Here is a 21,989-nt window from a genome sequence, read left to right as displayed (position 1 = left end):
ACACACACACACACACACACACACACACACACATATACACTTTAAAGGGTACTATCAATGTTATTTTTTTCGCATCATTCACCACTAATGGTCTGAACACACCACAGTATTTTCCACAGCCAGATGCGGATGTGCTACTGTCTGCTCTAATACATTTGGCCTTACTTGCTGGAAGTTGTAGGATCAGTCTACAGCTTTAAATCTGAACAGGATGTCAAATGTCAGAACCACTTTAAACTGAAGCTCTTTTTGTCCTGTGAAACATTTGTAAATACCGAAATAGCCTGAGCTGACTCATAAATATATATTCTTAAATGAACTAAAAATTAAATACTTGCAGGTAAAAAATTAAAAACTGCAATTATTTGCAGTTCTTCTCATCTCTGTACTGATTTTGAACTCTAAATGGTGACAGGAAAGAAAAGCACACTGGCAACACATTTAGATAAGCTCTATAAACAAATCAGTGGAGATTTTCCAAGGTTCATTGCTCGATATCTTACTGACTTTGTGGCTGAAAACTACTTTCCAGTAAACACATCAGATGAGCTTGGGTAACCACAGACTTAAGACGCGTGAATGTAAAGTAAAGAAGGAAGGATGTGTGCAGTGACAATACAGGGAAAAGGACAGCAGAGGGAGGGCGGCCACCTTGACACAGACGGGCAGTATGACAGAGCCGACTTCGTCTTCTGTGAATGTTTTTGTTGCCAGCATTTAGTGGTTTATCTTAAACAGTAACATGAAAAGAAACCCAACTGTGTTCACACCTTTTGTCACCAAGTGTTTTCAGGTTTGGCAGCGGAGTGATTTGATGTAAAATTGTGGGAGGCTTGGGTTTCAATTGAATGTACTTCTATAAGCAGAAACTAGATCACAAAGAGAGAGACAGACAGACAGAGAGTGTGTGTGTGTGTGTGTGTCAAATGAAGCCAGAACAGATTTCCCTATCTCTCATTCTCTCACTCTTTTGGCCTCTGTCAGTCTATATTTTGGAACCACGACTCTGCTTCTGAGTGTGCGTGTGTTTAAAGAGGTTTAAGTCATGTACAGGAAGCCCAGATGAGTTTCACAAAATCACATTGTCATCCGCAGTCACGTGAACACACAAGCACGTTAATAACAACCAACAAATGCAAATCAAACACTCTGTACCGAACCACACAAACACAAATATATATCAAGACAATGACAACAAAAAGAACATTAACTCTTCCCACCCAATCACCGTCTCTGATTCAACAACAACAACCTCTTTATGCTTATTCAGTTTTTGCTAGCTCACGACCCGTCTCTTCCTCTGAGCACTACAGAAAGCCCAGATGCCTTTTCATCTGCGACACATCAGCGCAGCGCGGGCATGGCGCCAACTATCAAAAGCCAGGGGGAAATTCTGATGCTTCACTGAAAGGTCAGGGCCTTTCAGCTCGAGAGAAAACAAGTTATTCTGTCCTCTCAGTCCTTACATTCACTTCCTGCTGTGGAGGAGGTGAATGCACGTAATCTGGTATTTCGGGTAAAGATTTGGCTGATAGGATGGTGAAGGAAGTGAACTTCCGCATACTTGGAACAGAGACACACTGTCTATACGTCCCAGACGCTGACACAGTTTAGTCTGTGCGTGAATGCCTTACCTCCTTTGGCATCCGTCTCTGGAGGAACGGCATTTCTTGATTCACCAGAGTCGATGGAGACGCTCCTCTCCCGCTTGGATTTGGTTTTCTGCATCCCTCCGACGCTGCTCACCGATTGGCTGACAGCCTTCAGCCCGGGGTTGCCGGGGGAAATCTGGTTCGTTTTGACTCCATGGCTCCCGGCACCAACGCCCTTTGGACCCAGGTGGCCAGCAGCTCCTTGCTGCTGCTGAGCCTGTTGGTTTACACCGGGTATTTGGGATCGGCTGTCGCCGGTGACCTGCTTGCCATGATTGGCCAGTTTATTGTCTGGGTGCATTTGATTGGCTGGTGATTGAGGTTGAGGTCTGGTGTGAAGAAAAGCTGTTCGTCAGTGGAGCTCACATTGCCAACAGGCGACACTGATGGAGAAAAGGAAAATCATGAGCATCAGTATTTCAGAATAAAAGTCTGTATCGGGCCCTACAGTTCAAAGACAAATTCACATCATTTCTCTACAAGGCCTAATCTGGGAGTAATAAAGTGCTGCAGGAAGCACGAGTTTGCATTTTGGCAATTCCAGTTCCCTCGTCTGAATGTCAGGGTTTTTGTTTAGCTGCCTGAATAAGGTCTGTGGTTATCACGGGCTTTAACGTTTTGTTCTACGATATAAAATACGTCAGTAAATACCACAGTTGTGAATTTTGAAGATTTTACGTGCGTTACAAAAGGCGTTTTTTTCACAAGTGGCTAAATGAGAATACAAAACGTCTTCTCGCCGACTAGTTCGCCTTCACAGCCTTGTTGTGTATACTCGCACTCATGTGACTGTGGTGTAGTTTGTTTATAGCCTCACACCTTTTTTACTTCTGGCGATTGCTTTCACGCTACAAATATCCTGAAAGTGGTCTTTATTTGTGAAGATTATCTTGCTGAACAAAACGTGTAAGTATCATAAACTTGTGTTTACCACATAGCATATTTTCTGAAATAGTCCAAAATCCAATGGAATGGAATCCCATTGGCTTTTTGTCAAGGGAACCAAAGCGATGCTAACTTCCGGGGTTGGGGTACAAAAATAGGTCTTCCCTTCAGCACTCTACACAAACCTTACATTGTGCCAATACTGACTGACAACACACTCTGGTTCCGGGTTAGGTCTTTAGAGTTAACTGTTCACTCACCTCATCTCAACCCGACGCTCAATTGATACATTGCCATGTTGCTCTCCAGGATGCTTCACTGACCACACATGGACCTGGGGGACAACAAGAGGGTAATATCATCAGTGGAGCCAGATAGCAACCTTTACAGTCAGCGCTATCTGTCAGTGTGTGTCCTCAGCCTGTGGCTCAACATCAACTTCATGAGCGCAGACAGAAAAGAGACAGAAGAAGCCAAAAGATTGATAAGAGCGCAAGGCCACAGAGACACTGTGAGGTAACTGTTTCTTTAAGGGAAAGAGAGCAAAGACTGAGTTTGAGCTGGGGGAGGGACCTGCAGCCCAGAAGCAGCTCAGCAGTGGTTTAGGTCCCTCCCCCTTCCAAACACTTTGCAAACCACAAAAACTCCACCACACATTCCACAACACTGTCTGTAGCAATACCCGTCTGTCCCTCCCTCACTCAGAGAGAATCTCTCGGTTTCACACTGTGAGTGTAAGCAAAAACAGGCAACAAAAAAAAACAAAAACTCATCACCTGCTTATTACAGATTTTAGTTTAGGCCTATTTAGACACCACCACACCTCATGGGTTCATCAGCGTTACCCGCGTTTGTTTTTTTAATCTATTTTAGTGTGACATGAGAGCCCAGATGACAACGCCTCAGCTCTAAGATATCCAATTCTAGCTTTCCCGGTAATGTCAGGGACTAAAAACAGCCTTAAACAGAGTAGGATTCAAGCACAACATTAAGAATGGAGGACACTTCCGAGCACATTGCGCTTCGTTCTGGGTTCAAGTCTATAGCTGCAAGCTTTCGCCCTCTTGACACCACCACCTGCCGGTGTCCATGACCCCAAGCTTCTGATTTTAACCTTTGCCACTGGACTGTGCTTCTCAGTGAGTGGAAGAATCTGTGTTCAGTCTACGAACTAGTTGTACACAATGTATTCTTGCCATATCCAACAAAAGCCGCTTGTGCACAGAGCATTAAAACACTTCTTCGTTATCTGCAGGTCTCAACAAGACCGGTCCACACCTGTTGTTGGTGAACAATAGTTGGTCAAAACAGTCCTCCCAGCCTGTTTGAAAACATCCAGCTGAGATATGTGACTGACATAATGCAATCTCATGTAAACATTTCCACTGGCTTCCATTTTTGGCCGATGACACAATCCCACCGCCGCACACGACACGGTTTAGTCGCTCAGGTCAGCTGTCCCACTCTTACAGAGCCATGTGTACCACTCGCTCACCTTGACGGGTAATGGTAAACACAGCGCTGCAATTAGTCATTAACCAAAACCCGCTCATGTCAGCACAGAAAAGGTGCCTTGTTCGTCGGCTGGAGGAGTTCATCACTCATTAACTCAAAACGGGGACAGTCAGACGTCGCTCCTGTTGACAAAGTGTGACTCACTCGCTTTTGTGCAACACAAAGTGGAGGCAGACTAATCATATGGTGAGTCGCTGACCTACGAGTGGACAGTTGAGAAAAGATAGGCCTATCTAAAGTGAATACCGGTCTCAGTAGAGCTACCCAGTCATTTCTGCTGTGGTTGATATGATCAACAGGGCCCGGAAGATACATAGAGTAAAAGAACTTTGAAGCAAATGCACGAGTCTTAGAAGGCTCGAGTGAATCTTGCATCTCATCCAAACATTTTGTAAACCTGGAGTAAGGGCTCGCACTACCATTATCCCCACTCCTTGCCGTGGGAATGGAGCCTATATTTAAGTAATCAGGAACATTACAGTGACTTTAGAACAGCTAAAGCCTTTCTCAGACTGGATGACTTTTTACTTGAGAGGGTTTAAAGTGTTTTTTTAGGTTCTGTGAAGTGGTACTACACCAGAGAATGAAAAGGATTGCAACTATTTAAACCGCTCGGCCCTTAATGAATAATATAATATGTAATCAATGTTGTTCCATGACCTTCTATGAGAGTAGCTAGACAAGGTGCTGGCCTGACTAGCAATTCTTGGTGAGCACATTAATGTTTAACTGAACCATTAGTAGTCACAGGTCTCAAACAAAGCAGGTTTCCCTATTCAAGCCAAGACATTCCTCTATTTGGAAGAGTCTCAAGACCCACTTTGTGTTGCAACATCTGGAGAGAAGTGCTTCAGAGCATTGCAGACAAGAGAATACAATTAAACCACAATGTGTTATGCGAGTTTATTTTGGACTACACCTGTAAACGGGAGCCCAAATGAATAACTTGAGTAAACAAATTAAGTAATCTGAGGGTACGTTATTCAAATGAGACCTTTTTAATCAAAAAAAAAATCATTGTCACATCTTGATTACACACAGCTAATCGCCATTAAAGTTGTTAGGCAACTTCTCAAAACAACTAGTTGCACCAGTGATGACATAAGTGTGTCGTGGCAGAGTGGGAACGTCAAAATGACGGCCGAGTACGCGAGGTAGGAAGTGGGGAAAGGGGCCATTGGCTCCACCACTTCACGCCCCTGGCCCAATTTGTTTACGCTTTGACGTGTTTATTCGTTTTCTTTTGATCATAAAAAAAGCAAAATTATATCCATTTGATTCAATGCTGCGGGACTGGAAACAAAATGCCAAGGGGTTTAATCGTTTTTATAGGTTCTCTACTGTATATTGAACAGCAGTACAGACACAAGCAACATCTGACTCATATGTTCAGCTCTCATTTCTTCTTGTAATACAAGGCATCGTCTAATCGGACACACTTGGAGAACCAGCACCAAACTTAATTGATGTAATCTGCATTCATTACATTCTGACCTCAACAAAAGATATTTAACGCCCCACACCTGAATTATGGGGACATTTGAGTAACATTGATCAAATCAACATGGCTGCTATGCAACTAATCTGCAATAAAATAAACAAGGTTATGAAATAAATGGTAATGTCCCTTGAAGGAGGTGCTCTCTTTCCCGCAGCTTTGAACATTCATTCTCAGTCCAGCTTTTGTGTTCATGTTGATAAAGTTGCAGAAATAAAGTAAAAAAGTGCAATAAACCCATGAAGACGACGAGACAACTTTCACTGCATTGTACAGAGGCATGTGTGCACTCCACAGCCAAACCAACACTAAACAGTTGGAGCTGAAAGAACGCCCCGTGTAGCATCAGTACAAACACTGCGTCAAGTGGATGAAGACAAATGGAATGAAAGGAATGACGTAATAACAAAGTCAGTTGAAGGCGTTACTCCACTGAAACATACCTTGCTGCTGTGTCATACAATGACCTGTAACTTCAGCTCCTACTGCTGAAAAGCTTGATGGTATATACTTTTAATAAAATTGCTAAAATTGATATGGATTTTAAAAAAATAAACAAAATCTATATTTAAGGGCATAAATGAGTACAGTAATTTAAGGGGTGAAAATTATATTTTTGTGCTGGCAGTTAAAAAATACTAACCTTGGTAACTGCCTCTGTTAATCCAAATTATCCAGATAAATCAAAAAAAATCCTGCGTTTCATTCAGGAGTCTGCTAAGTCATCTGAGAATGTCAACAAACAAGTCTGTCTGAGCGAATATTTAAATAAAATGGAAACTCAGTGGACCGATGCCGACTCACTGGAATAGTCTCTTGTTTGAATTGCCTCAATTCAAATATCTCTAAGTACTTGCTCTAAAAACTACACTCTTAGCTAAAACTAAAGCAGTCTCATTAAATCCTACCGTCATGAAAGTTATAATATTCAGGTCTTTGTTGACTCATATGGAGGTGTTTCTAATATTTAGTCTCTCCTTACTATAAACACCTCTCTTAAGTGGCAGATAAAGGACACTGATGATGATAACCTCCTGAATACTTGGTTTCAAATAGTACTAATAAATGGTAAAACTTATCTATAACCTTCAAATAGTCGTGACCAAATATGCAGCAAACAGTTTGGGGGAAAAACATATTCACTGGTTATGAAACTGACTCAATGAAATACTGATGCCATCAGCAAAAAGACAGGCCAATTCTATATAACGCGAGTTATTCACAATGCCTGTCAATGGGTCCGATTCCCCGAAACGTCAGACGAAGCTGAAGGAATGCAGGTTCATCACAGGCTCCAGCCCAAATGATGTGCACAATTTTACCAAAAGATAGCCTGTCCAACAGACACCTGTTTATGTGTGCCCATGACACAAGGAGCCAGCAGAGAAACTGAAAACTAAAATACGAGAGCTGGCGTTGTTATGTTCATGCCCTGATGTCCACTGTTCTTTAAAGCATGCGAGGTACTTATTAAGCCTTCAACGAAACATGCTGCTCCTGTTAAAAGCAGAGTTCAGCTGGGAATATATCTCTGCAAAGGTGAGCTGTTATCAAATCAACAAGTGTGTTGGGGCATAACATTTCTCCATTTCCTTATTTGACATTTTCACAACCTATTTGGGAAACAAATCCAATTTAAAAGTGGGATGTTGTCCAGATGCGTCCAAACACTGCTCCAAACAAATTATGGAAATAATTCAATGAGATTTAAAATCCGCAGCACATGGTCTTTACGGCTAAAGCCAACTCATTTTGGGAGCATGATGATTAGCACAGAGCACACACAAAGCAGGCAAGCACTTCACACAAACACAAACCCTGTGCTTTACTTCTACATCAATGGAAACTGACATTACTGTTCTCAGAGTGTTTGATGAATGAGTGAAATTAATTGTGGAGAAAGTAAGGAAAACACTGATGTTCGATTCATGTTTCTTCAGCGGACCATCCAGGAATGTTGTATTTTAAGAAACTTCATGGATGATTTGATTTCAGTGGGAATCCCAGGACAACGATACAGCAACCATAATACAGGTGAGAAGTTATGACTGCTGTGTGTGTGTGTGTGTGTGTGTGTGTTAGAGTGCCGACAGTAAGAGGCTGAGCTCCTATTTAGTCCCAGTGGGTCACACATTGCCCTGTATTTTTAGAGCGAGCTGGTATTAATAGACCCAGTGAGCCCTGAGAAGTCGGGGCAAACGGTGAGAACAAAATACGAAGCCAAGTACAAAACACAGATGCCACAGCGCTGCTCTGTGGATTGACACCGGTAAACACTGAGGCCAAAGTGTTTAACAGTACTGATGAATGAATAATGTGTATTGACGCAGGAGCGCGCGCAGCTGCACAGTTGAGATGTTTTTTGACATCAGCGAGTTAAACTGCATTTGCTCCCGGTGCCAGTCAGACTGCCGAAGAGAAGGAAAATAAGTCAAATGTGCTCTTTAACTCAGGACAAGGCCACGGCTAACACAACATGGATGACTGTTAACAAAATAAATCATCTGTGAAGGACTGTTATTAAGTTCAAATGTGTCCTTCAGTCTGTATCAGATATTAAGGTGACGTAAGGCTGTCATTCCCAAAGAAATTTGATCAACGTCACCAAATACATTTGCTGAATTTCCTAGTCCGTTATTTAACATGTATACCTGCAGTAGACCTTAGGGCCACATATGGAAGCCTGAATGTTTGTATTGTTCTGAAAATGATGGCCGACTAATAACATTGAATATAAAATAAAAATAAGGTAAATTATCTTTGTTTAACGGACGGAGAGGAAAAACACAGAGCCTGTTACCTTTGACTAAACGTATTTATTTGGTCTCATTTATATGCATGTTTTCAATAACAAAATCATAAATGAGGTTATGATTTAGAAAACGTATTATTTCTTTGAAATTTACGTATTCAAGATAACGTAAGGCGATGGCAGAAAAATGGTCAAGAAATATTCATTCATGCACAAATTTGCTCTTCGCACGATTTATAGATAAGGCCTTTTGTGATTGGGTCACAATAGTTTGCCATTTTTAAAAGTCTGGGAAACACTTATGTAAAAATGACAGCTGTTTTCAGCATTGTTGTCGGGTTCACCAGAGGATATTTGTTGGGTTGTGTTGGAGGTCCTGTTCCAAAGTTTAAGAGCATCAAAAATCTCTGGTAGTGAGAGTCATCAGCTGGAAATTATATTATTGAACAATTGAGCACCTAAACATAAAAATTATGCTAAAACAATGTTGAGAGTACAGTGAGAATATTGCAGTGATTTCTCCATATAGAGCCAGTTGACCACATGACTAATAAGAGACAAACAGAACTAAACTACTCTCTCATTAACACTGTGTATTGATTCCCTGGGTGTTTTCTAGTCTTCACTGCAACTTTCACCACCTGAAGTCCTGATTCTGAGTTACGCTTTCTAAAAGAATTCAGTCAGGACTTAGACTACAGATTCTAGAAAAAATGTCAACCTATTTTTTTGCCGTCCTGGAAATGTTGTGTTGAACTTCCTTAGTTCAAGTACTGCTACTTAAACATGTTAACATGCAGCTCTAGTTTATCACAACCTGCTCAAATGAAGCGTACAACACACCTCTGATGATGGGTTATTCCTCGCCTGCTTTCATGTTACACACATGTCATGTGGGCGATGTGGCCGGTGTGATGACTCCCTTCATTTCCACACACAAAGGTTTCAAACAAGCCCAAAGTTGTCACCCTTATCACCACTTACCACTGAGTTAGACATGCTGCAGCCTATATTTTCCCTTTATGCTGGTCAATCTACCCGTGGACCTTCTTTAATAGCAACTTTTACAAATGTTATGAACGGTGATGTGACACAGACAGCTTTCAACCCTTTTATGTTATGTAACCAAGACCATATTGAAGCTGCTGTAAGATAACAGTTTGATTGGGATGCACTGCGACAGTGTGGGATGTAATGCAATAAAAAACTGAGGATAAGACTGTTTCTCAGCAGCAACACAGGAAACAAAGCTACAAACAGCCCGTTGTTGGTTGAGTTTCATTTAGATTAGACCTGTGAAGCCTAAACTTAGTGAGAATTGTCTGAATATATAAAAAAAAAAAAAAGATCGGCTAATACATTTCAAATATCACAACTGGTACTCCTCTGATGTGAAATCTATAGTGACCTGGCAGAATGAAAATTGCTGCACTACATTTATGAGAGAGAGAAAAATAGTTGAAATGCTTCTGTCTGCTGCCATTGGGCTGTAAGAGTTGAACTGATTTGCACACCATGCGACTTTGCAAAAATCAACGAGGGTGATGACAGGGGAGCTCAGCTAGGGTTAAAGATGTTGAATCAGCCATCAAGCCCCTGCCAACTTGCACTCATGGAAAACCAACCGACACCAATGATGTGAAACGGCTTCCAAGTGACAGCAATCAGTACACAGTGAGTGATCATTGCATCCGATAAATCACAACCGGCAGACTCTCTTTGAACAATGCAGTTTCACATTTTGCACGCTTCTGTTGGAATCATAGAAAACCAAAAAGGTGAAATAGAAATTCCCTCATGCGTCTCTTACAAAGTGACCACTGAATGGTCACTTAATTGGAAAGCACCAACCATCCAGGTCGGATAATATAGCAGCTGATGGCAGATTGTGCCCATCTTGGTGAAATGATCTGGTGTTGGTGCAGTAAGTGTGAATGTCTCTCGCATTGAGGCAGTAAATTCAAAACTCTGAACTTTTAAGTGGAGAGAAGATGATATTTGTATGCCGTCAGCGAGCGAGGAAAGGACACAACTGGAGCGTGTTCAAAAGTCTTGCAGGAGGAAAAAAACAGTAGACTGCATTTTTGGTCAGAGCACCGAAGTGAGTGCTCAGAGTGTTAAAAGGCGGGGAAACCCCGATCATGGATTATTGACCACATTCAGCCCCATCTATTTCCTGCTTTTTATAGTATTTGACATAACCTTTTTTTCCCTCGCTTCCCTCCCTGCCTGCCTTCAATCACACACTTGTTCTCTTCTCAACATGCACTTTGTTTTTCTGCAGCCTGGTGTTGTAGGAATGCATAAGAGTACACGCGGAACAAGAGGTTACTGCAGGTCAGCATCCATTTAAATAAACACCAAAGAACGAGAAGGATTCAGTTTGTTAAACCTTTGATTAAAAAAGGTGGTTTTTACTTTTGGGACATTTTAATCCACAAACTCCGTTAGGTCTGTATCGCTGCACTCCCAAATCTCAGCCTAGTCATAGGTTCTAAACTGCAGTGCATTGTGGGACAGTGCACAGGTGACGAAAAAAAAAAAAAATCAGCACACTAGGGTGGTTGTGGCAGGTTGCTGTGGCAACAAAACATGTCACGGGGCTGAGTAAATATAGGCGAACCAGGAGGCGATGTGCAGAGAGAAGGGCCTGCAACAGGGGAAAGGCCACAGAGGAGAGAAAAAAAGGGAAAAGTGAGACATTTGTGAAGATCTCAGAGCAGAGCAGTCTTTTGATGTAGCAGGCCAGTGATGACAAAGGAGATGACCTAAGATCTACCTTCCTTTTTACACCAAGAGGAAACATAATATTAAAGAGTTCAGCTGAGGACAATAAATGTTTAGCTAAAATATGAACTGATTCGGTGTAAGTAAACACTGATTTATGTGCTACTATCAGGGTAGATATTGCATGCGTTTGTAAACTGTGTGTTCAGGACTGGCTGAACTGGGATAGGCGTGGAAATGTGGGCAATTCACACACGATTTATTGGCCAGTCCACACAAATGTTGATAAAGACCTCAACAGGATGGAAATTAAGCGGTAAGAAGACTGCAGGCACCTAGTCTATGGTTTTGCCTGAGCTCTGAGGACAGGGAAGAAGTACTGGGCTCATTTTGTACAGAGGGTCAAGGGTTGTATCCTTTCCAACACATTCTGGGAAACAAGCCAACTAGAGCAAGGGAAAAAAAAGAGCAAACTGCAGCTTCAGAACAGATAGAAAGCAGGCATTACGGCACAGAAGCAGTAGGCTGATGGACAGAAGCCACTCAGTGTTGAACTGAACACACACCTACCAGTCTGTTCCAAGAGAGGACGCCCAATCTGTCCAATCTCATGCAGGGTCTCGTCTTTTCCCTCAGGCCAAAGATCATCATCATTAAAAACACATGGTTTATCATACAATGTGTGAGACTTTTTTTTTCAGATTTGGCGAATAAACCAAGTACTGCACGTTGTTCCCCTGGGCAGCAGTAGGGTTTGTACACAGCATCTTCTTCCCACAACAATGCTGAACAAACCTCAACAGTGACCAAAACGTTAGCCGAAACATAACCCGGCCTTAAATAAAATAACTTACCCTGGCATTAAACAAATTGGGGGACAGAATTAGTCAGTTAGCTGCATCTAACAATGACATGGCCCTAGTACGAGTCATTACTGTAGAAAAAGAAAGGTCAGTCCTGAGCTGAAGCCAGTTGTGAAAAACTTAAGAGATGAAGAAAACCACAGAAAGAGGAAAAGTCACCTGGATAATTATTGCAATGGATATAAACAAGGGGGGAAATTACCTGCTAAGTGTTTGCACATGTTTGCCCTTTGCTGGCTCATTTACAGTATGTACTCTAACAGACACTTTGTAAAGTAACCAGCCAGAAGTCTTTTCAAAAAAAGGATTTTGTCTCAGAAACAGACGCAGCATCTGGATGTGCTGCAGAATCCCAGTCAGAGACGGCTCGACCACTCCAACGCAACTTTGAGCTGATCAGTCTGAGCATGTGCAATACATGCATTAAAGCATCAAGCCATCACAGAATCCTCCAAATGGTTTTAAGATAAGGTGATGAAAATCCAACTGATATTATGGTATAGTGATTCATATACTGACGTTATGGAAGCAAAGTATTTTGACACCCACAGGATTCAACAATAAGGCCGTCTTCCCCAGGGCAAGTAAAAAGACACGTCGGGCTAGTAAATCTCAATCGGGCAAGTGGTAATAAAGAACTAAAGCAGAAGGAATTAGCCTTCTTTTCTATATTGTATTGCTGATTTATACCTGTACAACACTTTCATTTTTTTTTGTTTTGTAATGTACAAATAAACAAGACATTTTGTATAGGGGCAAGTCAAAATTGACTTTGGACAAGTGGACTTGTGACCCACTTGCCCGACCAGGCCAGTTAACTAACGTGCTCCTTGCTGTATGAGGCACTTTGAAATGCAATGTGACGTGCAGTCACAGCCAGCATGAGATTCTCTACTTCCTCAACAAGACTTGTGTTTATTATCTCAAAGGTGAAACAAAAGTGACGCTGTCAGTTCCCACATTTTTCTGACAGAGAGTTTAATATTGTTAAAAGGCTTTGAGGACTGGTTAGATCTGATCAGAGCTCAGGCCTCACGGGATAGGAGGAATGTGGGCTTGTTGGTCAACAAGCCTGTAAACGCACCTACACTGGCTTCTGTATGTGGAAAATGTTACGCTGATGCATTTTCCTGTTTGAGTCATCCAGCTGAACTCAGACGACTTTCAAACAAAAGGTCTCACAGACCCACAAGTATCTAATTTATTGGCTATTGGGGCAATTTAGCAGTGTGACGAGAGTCAAACCAAATCAAGATTCCTCTCCTGGTAACCACGTAGGAAACACTTGGTTCTGCTTTTTACTAAATCGTACACTTTCTTGTGTACACGTCAGCTTTGAACACATGAAGATCCATGAGGCTCAATTTGTTACACAAAGCTTTCCAAGCACAAGTAAGTGCTGACAGACAGAGGTGAACATCTGTCCTGTTGCACCCATGAGACTGTACAGTATCTGAGGGTTAAGCACCACAGTTTGCTTGTAAAGGGGCCGAGACCTGCATGCTCACAAGGTCACTGCGTGGTTATTTGGGACACACCTGAGTTCAAGTGGCCTTGTTCTCACCCGGCAGAACAAACTCACGTTAAAAGAGCCCGAATACAACACCTTGTGTGACTAAATATATTAATGTCGTTTGAAAGGTTGATGACCAGCAGCAGTGTGGACAGAGTACTCTTGTCCACAAAGACGGCATGTAAAAAAAGATATGCAAAAGATAAGCTCAGAGAAAGGCACAGAACCACGACAGTCACTGGGACATTAATGTGAACCATAATCTCATGAGAAACGCTTGGTCTGAATGCTTCCTATTCAGGCATTAGACCAAGGCCTACAGAGTCCAGAGCTTAAGTGTCTTCTGTCGTGTGGAAACATTCTCAATATCACATTATTCTTTCATAGCTCACCTTAGCAGTGCTCCCTGTAACTCACCCCAAAGTTCTCAGATCACCTAACCAGATAAAAAACACTTTGTCAGCAGCGGACCAAATCGGTCTCTGCTTGCACGGGAGCAGTCTGCGCGGACATGCAGTCGCTGTCACATGCTCGTTCATGTCACATCAACTCTGGACAAAACAAAAGAGGCAGGAAATAGACTTCTCATTCACACCCAGAATATGTCACAATGCACGCAGGCTTGCATTTCGCTCTGCTGTACAATTATAGACACATTAGCCTTCTTGCTGTTACAGGAAGACTTCTTCATCGTCACCTGTTCGTCATGTTTGTTATCCAAGAAAAATCGACCAAAGTGCACACAGTTGCTAAAATATCAGTTTGTGAAGTGCTGAGAGCACTGGATAGACTAAAAACAGAATTTGGTCTATTAAGACCTGTCATCCTAAAGTGTCCATCATTATCCACGACAAGCAAATTTACAGGGACCCCTAAGGATAACACATACAAAAACAAAAGCACAAAATAAACGTGCACTAAGGCCTACAGGTGGACTGTCCTTTTAAAAAGAAAGATGCTCTGAGATATCTCACTTCCAGTGGAAAGCAACGCACACTGTACTGTAGCCTTGAAAGACAATTCGGATCAAGTTGCAAACTCTGTTAGGTGCTATATATAGCTCACCAGGATATTGTAGATACACAAACAGCATGAAGCTCCGGTGTGCATGACGCACACACATACTTACGTGGAAAGGCTGTGTAGCTAAAGAGAAAAGCTTTAGTATCTCTCTTTGTGAACAGGTTCAAGTGCAGCATTATCCCACCATATTCAACAGGCTGAACCAGCAGGGTCATGGGTTGTCAAAAGTGAGAGAGAGGAAGAAAGAGACAGGGGAAATGTGTGTGAGAGAGAGAGACACTTCACAGTCTGTTTGACAGCATTTCGGTACCTTATATAATTATAATGGCTACAATTCTAATTCTGGGAAAGGGTTATCACATTTACATTTTGACAGTTAACTCTAACCAACATACCGTGTTAGTGGTCAGGTAATGTTATAAACTTAGCTTGACGTCCAGCTGCACAGTGTGCTTGTCTGAGTGGAACTGAAACACCGCGGGGCAGGAAATGCCTATTAAAATAACATGTACGTAATTTATCTAACGTTACATTAAAGCTAACGTTGACCACGTCAGTAAAGAGGCATACTATAGTGTTAAGCAGCAGCAGTATTAACAGCATATGTTGTGCCCACGCTGAGTCCGTGTTGAAGTGACAGGTAACGTTCTGGTTACGCAGTCTGTCACCTTACTGCACACGGTGTAGCTGTTTAGCTCAAAACCATTCAAATGTTGCTTGGGCTGCGTCTGTCAGATTAGCTTTCCAGACCAGCTCATATTAATAATTTACACATTGTTGCATTTACATGTTCATGTCGGCCCGTCAAAACATAATGTCGAGCAAGCACCGCATTCTCGCTCGGAGAATTTAAGGACACATGCCCCTGATGTGAACCCCGACGCTCATGAGTGGAGACTTGCTGCGCCAGCCAGGTCCACGGGCTAACTTAGCATGCTAATTCACGTCTTCGCTAGGCTACTTGCTCGTAAACTGACGTCGCCGTAGCACACATCTGCAAGCGAACCAATGCTAGCTAACGGGATTTGAACTTTATTACAGGCTTGCTAGCGACCCGAAGACTTCGTAAAAGGAAGGGAAAGTTACACGAGCAGACGCATTAGGAGGACAGCTCCAAAATAGGCACACGGTTAGCATGCTTCGGCAGTGACAGTGTTTTGAAACGCTGTGTACTCTACCTGGTGCGTGAGATCACAAGAGGCCGATGTCAGGACTGACGGCCAGTCGACATTCCCCGGAGTGGCCGCCACCGCTTGCTCCGCTCGCCGTACCACTGCGCAAGATGGTCCCGATCTCGTCGTTTGATAAGAAAGGAGCTGGTGCGGTTTGACGGGAGGTTCAGATGGTGATAAATAACACCGCGTGTCTAGTTTGAAGTTTCGGTTGAAATCAAGGGACGCGTCACCTTGCAGCGGTTCATGACTCCCACTATTCAAGATGTAGAAGGGCAGGACGTTGCATTTCTCTGCGAGTCCATATCACTCCCAGCCGCTGACAATAATTAGTGTGGCCACACGGGCATCCGTATGTCACTGTACAGATATGTCATATCGGACATCTGCGCTGGCTGAGAGTCCGATTTTTATCGGTTATAAGAATGGAAATGTAAGGGAAATTACTTCAAAATAAACATATATATTCATATTTATAGCATAATATTTGAAGATGGTGATGTCAACACCCACATAATTGTGTCGTTCAGATTTTAGAAGGCACTGTATGCGCCATAATCAATAACAAAAAAATTAATAGGTTTCTTATTTTCAGGATTATTTGATCCAGCAAATCAATCACCTTTTCCATCTCAGACCACATTTCTGATGGACACCATCCTGCAGTAGAATTCAAATTAGTAGAAGTAGCCTATATCAGAAACACTGTAAGGTGAGCTCAGACGCTTCAGGTTTGGGGAATCCATTATAAAGTTACTCAGAGTGAAGATCCAGTTGTTGCACTGTTAAACCTGCTATTTTGTCAGTTGATTACTCCCTCTGGTGGTTTGGGTAGCAGAAGTAGGCTTGGCAGCGTATACTTACAAGTGAATTTGGGATAAAAGGCCTTTCTGGCAAATACACTGTCTGTGTTTTTAAATTGCGATGTTAGAAATGTTTCATACAATTTGGAAAAGCTGACAGAGCACATGCGTTTTACTGCAGTAGTTTATACCGTTAAGAACACTTAGGGGGTACATTTGAGCAGCAGTAGTGCTGGCTACCACTTAGCCCCACCAAAGTAATTGCCATTGTCATGGGAACATGAGACATTGTTCAGGTTTTATTCGTACAGATGTTGCAAGTATTTGCACCTGCAACAGTTGATTCTCTAACCTCTAGGATGTAGCTTTCTAGACCACCCACAATGAAGGTTTTTTTTTCCTTTTTTGCTGAAAGGATGAATAAGAAACCCTGATTTCTTTTCAGACAACCAGTTGAATGTAAGGGAAGGATACATTAGGAACAAGTCGTAAATCATTGAGGAGGGAGCTGCAATGATTTCTACTGAGAGGGAGAGAACTAAAACACAAATCTGCAGTGGATACTGGTCAGAATGGAGCTGTGAACATAGTCACAAACCACAGAGGTGACTTGCTGAGACTCCCTGACCTGCAGACATGGTGCGAGAGCAGGCAGGCTGGTCAAAGTCATGCAGGAGACCGACCACTGTCTCCATGACCTTCTCCTTCCAGACAAAGCACAAAGGACTGGCATTAATCAGCCGAGGAAGCCCCATCACACCTGTTGGCATCAGACATTTTTAATCATCGAGTAATTAAATAGCTTGAGATTTTGATTATGCCATCGGGTAGAGATGTGCACTCTACATTATTCTGTCATTATATGCCAAATCATAATGGACATAGGCTCAGATAAGCTTTGATTTGCTTGAATAACTAACTTTAAGGATAGGGAAACAACCCTATGAGTTGTGCAGGTTGATGTGTACACACCAATTGCCAATTGCTTTTAATCCAAAGAAAGAATACTCGGCTGCACATTGTTTTGATTTAATAATTTTGGGCTCTAGGCATCACTCCTGCCAAATAAACCAGCCCAAAGATATTTAAGAGCGAATAAAACAGCCCACAGGCATCCTGCATTTTGTATTTTTTACGATGAAAATGCAAAAAGATGCCGTGAATTCTATCCCACCATTCGCCCCTGAGATATGTTTTATCTGAGTCCATTATTCTCTGCTGGTATATGGCAAGCAGAGGAATGAGCTCAATTAGGTGAGGAAATGAGAGGAGAGGAGAAATTTGGACCCCAGTATTTGGAGGAAGAAAATGAAACATTGGAGGAAGGTCAAGAGAACATAAGAAAGGAGCAGTGGGGAATGAGGACGAGGGAGAGAGAGAGAGAGAGGATGAGAAAGTGAAACTATGTTGTCATGGAAACTGGCATGGATCTGAAGAGCAAAACAAGAATGTAAATTGGTTTACCCTCAGGGAATGTGATGGCGCTACAGGGAAGAAATAAGCAGGGAGGTGTATTTAAGAGAGGACCTTCCATAACATCATATGCAAATAAAGAGATTTGAAACGAAAATAAATGTATATTTGTAACGATGATGACAAAACTATGGATCTTTGAATGTAGAGGCTTATATTGACTCATCTACACAGTACATGGAGACAGTAGTTGGGAGAATGAGCCCTGATCTCTTTAGGCTGAGCAGTTTCTTACATTACTAATTAAAAAATGTATCAGTTTGGGAGGTGCAGAGGTCAGTGTGTGAGTGAATTACTAATATGGGTAAACAACTTGTGGCTCGGCTACTGCTGGATCCCAGGTAAGTATTTCTCAGGTTGACATTTAGTGATGGAGAAGCATGTTAGTCCTTTCACACTTTTCATTCAGAAATATTACAGATAACAAGATTCAAGCCAAAATGTTGGGTTTATCGTGTTTAGACAGCCACCTGTCAGCAGCTGAAAGAAGTCCGTGCAGACCCTTTTGGTAGGGAGCAAAAAAATAAAAAGTTTTCTGTACCTCATTATTTTCCCCCTCACCTGTGTGTGTTTTCACACTGCCAAAGCCTTTTCCGGCACTTTGCTATAGCAAGATAGCCGACTGCTTGAATCCCATCATTAGATTTGATTTTAGTCGATGATAGGAATGTTGCCAAGAAACGAATGGTTTCCGTGGTGACAAACACTACCCCTGCCATTATGTGTAGCAATGTAGGAAGTCAAGTCCCTCACCTACAATCTCTACCACCGTCTTCAGAGTGGAAACAGAGTACATCTGACAACAGCATGTTCTCAACAGACAACAGCCTGTGCTCTAACGCGTGAGCTTGTACAAAAGTATTATGCATATCTCAGATTCATTCACATAAATTAAACAAGTCTTTATGCAATACACATGTTTGTGCACAAAGTACATATCAAAATTGTATAATGTATTGTCATGTTGAATTTCACCCATTAATATTAGCAGAAAAGGCTGTGCACCAATTTATGCACATAATACACAACACTTAACATACAAGACAAGGAAAGAAGCGACACAGTAAGTGCATGTAAAATACAGGACAGCAGTAATCACAAAATTAAATTACATTAAAACTAAATATCATGTTGAAACACAGTCTTGACATATATCATAATCTTATATATCTCAAACAGAAAAGGATCAACTTGAGAATGCAGTGAAGCACAGAACAAAGTGCCAATGATACATCAGTAGCTGACATTGATAAAAAGCTTGAATAACTTAATAATCAGCAGCCATGTGCAGATTTGTTTATTCAGCCAGTCTGATGGCGTGTGTGTGTGTTTTTGGTGAGAGAGTTATTGTAATTGGGGAGAAGCGGTTGCCGTGGCGGCTGGTGCAGGCAACGATGCACAGGAGCAGTATCTCAATCTGGTTTCCCAGATGGGCAGAGTCAGCAACAAACATGTTTCCCTCTTGCCCTTACTTTAAACTCACACGGGTTTTTATTGATAAGGATTTGGACAATTTGCTGTGCGACATGTGTAAGCTGCCAGTGTTGAGACAGGAGGCGAGTCTTTCAGTCAAACTGGAAATGTTCTCATCTGATCTGAAGGTTTTGATGTGTTGAATTGACTCAACTGTGTACACAAGGTGATACTGTTGATGCAGGGGGAGATGAGCATCTGGGTTGTGGTGGAAGTAAATCTAATCTCCACAGTCTTGTTTGTGTTATGATCAAGGTTGTTGGCACACCTAAATACCCATGCGGCAAATTATCTGCAGTAGATGGCCAACTTGTTGGATTAGGTCCAGATAGGAGGGGAATTAAGGTAATGTTTAGTTGGGTAGTGTGGGGTTCAGTGATTATCACACTGACAGCAGAGTGTTCATTAAAACACGAAAAACGAAGAGGTTCAAATTGCGCTTCCCTTATTGGTTGAGAAACAAAGTACAAACCCAAATAAATCATACTTTAGGTTCAGGGAAAGATGAGTAGAAGTAGGAGGATTTCTAACATGACTAGCTCCACGGACCCCCTGCTGCGAACTGAAAATGCTAAAGTGTACTGTCCCCATGATGGCAACACACACATGATCCATTAAACAGGTGAGCAACGTCGAGTTGGGAAAGCATGCTTAGCTGCAACTCCAAAGTGACTTAGTTGATGACTAAGCAGTACTCACAGCAGTCTAGCACAGGAATTGGGGAAGTATCCAGGTATCAGTGGAAGCCATGTTGACCATATTGTTCTCAAAGTGGTTCGTCTTCTGGTCTAACTGCAGAAGGTCTGATTCCAGGACAAAACTAGATGCCCTAGACGGGTATCATTGCTGTCAGTTAAAATAAGCGCTGCTCTTCTTTTATCGTACTGGTGGGCAGAGTAATCTCCTCCTGCTCAAGTTCTAACATGAAGCTCCACAACAAAACAGAAAATGGGCTCTCTTTTCATTGTGGACAAGTGAAGACAGTAGATGGCAGTAGAGCTATTCTGATGAATTTTAATCATGGTCACAGTCCTTCACAGTTCCCTTCCTCTAGTGGCAGCCGTGCTTTGCTCAAACACAGATATGACTCATTGAAAAGCAAAAGAGGAAAAAGCAAGTTAGAAGAGTATTCACGACGGACTCCAGATGGCTTTCAAAAACTGGCCGATTTTTTCAGATTTTGCATAAACTGCCATTTGGGTGCTGTGTTGGCATAGCATCCTCTGCAACACACTCCAACTGCACAGAAATTGTTTGGTCCTGGGTTATTTCATGGACATATCTTCTGTGGATAAAACTAATTGCTAGTCCACAAACTAATATTAAACACATTGAAAAATGGAGTGAAAGTAAAGCGAAAAAGTACGACAGTATAAACAGTATTCTGTTCTATAATTTCACTTGCGGCAGGACAGGAAAAATAAAGGTCTATTTAATAATAGACAGCGGGTAGTTTCTTTGTTTTTATAGTAACTAATTACACTGATAAGTAATGTTTTCATTGAACTCAACTCAAATAAATCGGGCTAATGTTATATTCTACATGTAAGAAGCCTACAAATCAAAATATCGCTGCACGAGGACGTGCAACATCCGACCAGTTGCAACTGTGAGTATTTGCATTTGTGAGGGTAATGGGAGACACATAGCAGGCCATGCCTATGAAGTTGAATGGGGCCACATGAGGTGAGGTCCTGCACTATTTGTGAATTGAAAGCTTGACCCTAAAGAGGTTATGGGGACTGGAGGTGTTGCTGTGACCTCTTGTAGAGCTCTGAATGCCTGGCCTGGCCCGCTCAGGTCTCCAACAAACACAGTGAGCGTAGACGTACATATGGCAGCGTCTCCCTTTGAAACAGTGAGAGCTCGAAACAATCTGGATCCTATTAAACCCTTTTGTCTCTCTCCCATTCTCCCCTCCTGGTTGCGCTGTCTGTTTTTACTTTGTGTTATTCATATTCATTCCATTACAACCCTCCTCCCCTCCATCTTTGGCATCCCACAATGCATTTTGTTGAGACTGCTGGGCAGATGTTTTTCATGGTGCCGAAGCATATGAAATCTGGGTACAGAAATGTAAAACAAACTCGGATATTGAGATTTGTTTTATACTATAAAACGTAAAAAGAGAGACAACCATCTCATTCTATTGATCCTCGCAGAAATCCTTTCCCCAACCCACATGACAGAGCAGCTGGCTGAGAGTGGCCTCATCTGGAACTGCCATCAGTCGCTTGTTAAATGCAGTGTGCGCGAGTGGAACGGGAACACGGCAGCATGCGGTCTCAGCCAATCCACAACCAGACACTGGGAACTGTGCGCACAGGCTGCAGGTCACAGAGCAGTTTGTTCAGTGTGTTTGTGTGTGTGGCTGCATGTGGGCTACATGCCTATATGCTGGACCAGGCCGTGATATAGATCCCTGCTCCCCTCTTCTCTCTCTGAATCCTGTCTAGGTAATTGGTCCCAGACTGGACATTCGAGTTGCCAGCAGCGATTCATATCGTTTTTATCTTTTAGACAAGCCTTCTACAGCTTCCAGATGGGGAACGCACTCCGGGTTCAAGTTTGTTTTTGAAAATAAAAAGTGTAATGCTTTAATGTCTTTACCTTACAAAAACCATGCAGCAAGAGGAAGAA

General features: G+C 42.2%; 1 long non-coding RNA gene across 1 annotated transcript; it reads right to left on the bottom strand.

The window, feature by feature from the left end:
* Positions 1-6: 6 nt before the first annotated feature.
* Positions 7-15,943, bottom strand: LOC116392314 (uncharacterized). The gene is made up of 3 exons (XR_004213324.1): positions 15,607-15,943; positions 2,798-2,871; positions 7-2,035 (listed from the first exon to the last, which is right to left on the bottom strand). It is a non-coding gene; the product is annotated as an uncharacterized LOC116392314 (long non-coding RNA).
* Between the last annotated feature and the right edge of the window lie 6,046 nt (positions 15,944-21,989).

Source organism: Anarrhichthys ocellatus, unplaced genomic scaffold, assembly GCF_004355925.1.
Source record: "Anarrhichthys ocellatus isolate YVR2014 unplaced genomic scaffold, GSC_Weel_1.0 scaffold29, whole genome shotgun sequence".
Lineage (NCBI taxonomy): Eukaryota > Metazoa > Chordata > Actinopteri > Perciformes > Anarhichadidae > Anarrhichthys > Anarrhichthys ocellatus.
Note: the sequence above shows the minus strand (reverse complement) of the source record. Positions and strands in the feature narration are given on the sequence as shown.